The following is a 2,948-nucleotide window of genomic DNA, read 5'->3' as shown; positions in this document are numbered from 1 at the left end:
AAACAAACAAACAAACAAGTAAATAAATGTTTCAAGAGTTGATGACCGTGCCTGACACAAAAGACTCCCTAAAAGTTATCTGTCATGACAAAATATTTAAGTAAAAACTCAAGGATCTTTTTATTGTACCTGTGGTAGAAAAAACCCTCTTCTGCAATCCCCAAACCCGACATACCTTCTGCAGTATGCTGTGGCCATGTTTTCTCTAACCTCCAAACTATATCGCACAGCTTTTCCACGTTTGTGAATTTGATTTTATGAAAAGTCTAAAACGTACACATTTAATGTTCAAATAACAACTTGATTGTAAAAAGTAAAATAAGACCCAGAGAGGCACAAATCTTCATTCTCTCAAATGCCAACAGGATTTAAAAAATATTGACAAGAAACTCTACAGTGCATTTGATAGAATAAATGAGTGGTTCTAGCCAAGACGTCATGTAAAACGGACAAAAACAAACACATCAATCTTTCCTGCATGTAATACTTAAACTACTAGGTATTAAAACTTACGTCCTAGGACAAAACCACAGACATAAACTGTAATTTGGAGTGGATGTGACCTCCCTCACATAAATCTAAACAACATCTTAAAGACTGTCAGGGTTCAGCATATAAAAATTTCTCACACACACACACACACACACACACAAATTAAAAATGCAATCTATGGGAAAATGTTACAGTGTACACAAGGAGTAGCTAATACCTTTATTTTACGCGTGCTCCCAAATAAAATGAGCTTCTCAATGTGTTCAGGGGGCCAGGGAGATAGCTCAGTAGAATAAGTGCTTGCCTGGCTAAGCGCAAGGGCCTGAGTTCAATCCCTGGTTCCGGGGGAAAACAATCAATTTGCTCAACTTTTAAAAGGAGCAACTGCAGGGTGGGAAGAGGGACAAAAGCAAATTCACAAGCTGGCAGTAACCATGTCAAAAGCGAATTCAGCCAACTACTCCAAGAAAAATCCAAATAATAAGAAACAGCCATGTTGGGCCAGCCAGATAGCTCAGCGGATTAAAGCACCTGCTTAGGCAGATGCAGGGTCTGGGGTTCGATCCCTGGTGTGCTGTGCCAGCCCTGCCCCCAGGGTGCAATGCTACAGCAAATAAGACTGGGCGTGGTGGCTTGCACCTGTAATCCCAGCTTTTGGGAGGCTGAAAACAAGAGGGATCACTTCGAGTCTGATCTGTGTAGTGAGACCCTGTAGACACTGTACAAAATACATTTTTAAAAAATTTTAAAAAAGAAAGAAAAAAAGAAGAAAGACAGAAGGGAAGAAAGAAAGAAAGAAAGAAAGAAAGAAAGAAAGAAAGAAAGAAAGAAAGAAAGAAAGGAAGGAAGAAAGAAAGAGCCATGTTAACCAAGCTGGAAAAAATGGCCTGTGTTGTCAGGGTTATAGAAAAATGGCCATGTCTCAGGAAAAAACTAATACATTTTCCTAGAAGATAATTTAGAAAATACTTAAAAGTATACCTTGGGTTGGTGAGATAGCTCAGCAGACTAAGTGCCTAGTTAGGCAAGTGCAGCAACCAGGTTCAATCCCCAGCACCACATACATCATCCCCCAGGCTCGACAACAGAGACTGGGTGTGGTGGTGCCCACCTCTAATCCCAGCGCTGGGGAGGCTGAAAATAGGAGGATCACTATGCGTCAGAGCTGTGTAGGGAGACCCTGTATCACCCATCAGTGTTTTACTTCCTAAGTTTTGAAATTGGGCATGTGCAGTAAGAGATAAACAGGATATGGAAAAACATAAATTTTGTTGGGTACGGTGGCACATGCCTGTAACCTTAGTACTCTGGGAGGCTGAGACAGGAGGATTTCAAGTTTGAGCCCAGGCTGGAGAATTTAGCAAGTTTCTGTTTATAAACAATTTTAAAGGCTGGGGATGTAGTTCAGTGTAAAGGTTCTAAGTTCTATCATTTCTTTGGTCTTTTTGACACAGGGTCTCACTATGCAGTTCAGATTGGCCTTGAGCTCACTTTGTAGCCCAGACTGGTCTCGAACTCACAGTGATCCTCCTGCCTCAGCCTCTGGAGTGCTGGGATTACAGGTGTGCGCCACCATACCAGCTAGGTTTTATCTTCTATGTTGAAAATATTTCCATTTGTATATTTGTATAAAAAAGAATCACGTTATGAAAAAGAATCATGTTATAAAATATGTAACGAAGCGGGAGAAAATTCTAAGTGAAAAAGCTAGCATGTGTTTTTACTAAGCATTCCCCCAATTATGCCAAAGATGAAATGGATAGTACAATAAAAACACCGGAGAACACACGCCAAAATATCAAATATAATTCATTCCAGGTAAAAGCAGATCTTGATGTTCCCCTATTTCCTATTTATACAACAGATTTGAAAAGTGTTTTTAAAATTGTACAATTCAAAAATTGCCTTTGTCGAAAGCATGAGAGGAGGTGAAAATGTGGTAGTCTGGAGACCCCAGCAAAGCCGAGCCACCTGCTGAGGTGCGTCACGGAGTCTGGGCGCAGCCTGGGCAGGCGCCACCCGGCGGCGCGTCCCCGGGCACAGTGACCCCCGCACGCAGCCGGCCCCTTGGCCTCGCTCCGCGCCTGGCCTGCAGCCATGGGGCGCCGGGCAACTTCTGCCCTTGCTCAGGTTTTGGACTTCTGCTTCCGAAGTCCACGGGGTCGAGCCTTGCAGTCTTCACTCTGGCGCGCTGGAAGCTGCAGGCTGCAGGTGCGCGGCGGCCGTCCGGGTGCGCCTTGCGCGCGGCCTGGCGACAGCCAGAGGCGCCAAGTCGTCGCAGCCTCCGAGCGGCTCACAAGCCCGCGCGTGGGCGCCGGACCCAGGGCCACAGGCCGGCCACTCGCTCGCCCGCCCGCCGGCGCAGGGACAAAGGGTCGAGAAACTTGAGCTCCAGCCTGTCGTAGAAACCGCGCCGAGGTCGCCATAGCGACGGAGCCCGGCCCCTCCCGGCGGCG

The 2,948-nt window shown here is 45.6% G+C and overlaps 2 protein-coding genes across 4 annotated transcripts in view; both read left to right on the top strand.

Annotated features, from left to right (window-relative positions):
* The first annotated feature begins 2,387 nt into the window (after window positions 1-2,387).
* Window positions 2,388-2,948, top strand: part of Repin1 (replication initiator 1) — a 5,621-nt gene continuing 5,060 nt past the window's right edge. The window contains exon 1 of one of the 3 annotated variants that reach the window (XM_023712797.1): window positions 2,388-2,471. The gene's annotated coding sequence lies outside the window, so the exon portion shown is untranslated. Of the gene's footprint in view, window positions 2,472-2,688; window positions 2,704-2,948 lie in introns of those variants that run through there. The other 2 variants (XM_023712795.1, XM_023712796.1) reach the window with 2 other exon arrangements.
* Znf775 (zinc finger protein 775) overlaps window positions 2,391-2,948 on the top strand; it is a 24,613-nt gene continuing 24,055 nt past the window's right edge. The window contains exon 1 of the mRNA XM_023712810.1: window positions 2,391-2,471. The gene's annotated coding sequence lies outside the window, so the exon portion shown is untranslated. The remainder of the gene's footprint in view (window positions 2,472-2,948) is intronic.

Source organism: Octodon degus, unplaced genomic scaffold (assembly GCF_000260255.1).
Source record: "Octodon degus isolate 3935 unplaced genomic scaffold, OctDeg1.0 scaffold00027, whole genome shotgun sequence".
Lineage (NCBI taxonomy): Eukaryota > Metazoa > Chordata > Mammalia > Rodentia > Octodontidae > Octodon > Octodon degus.
The sequence above is the reverse complement of the archived record's forward strand: the minus strand, read 5'-3'. Positions and strand labels throughout refer to the sequence as shown.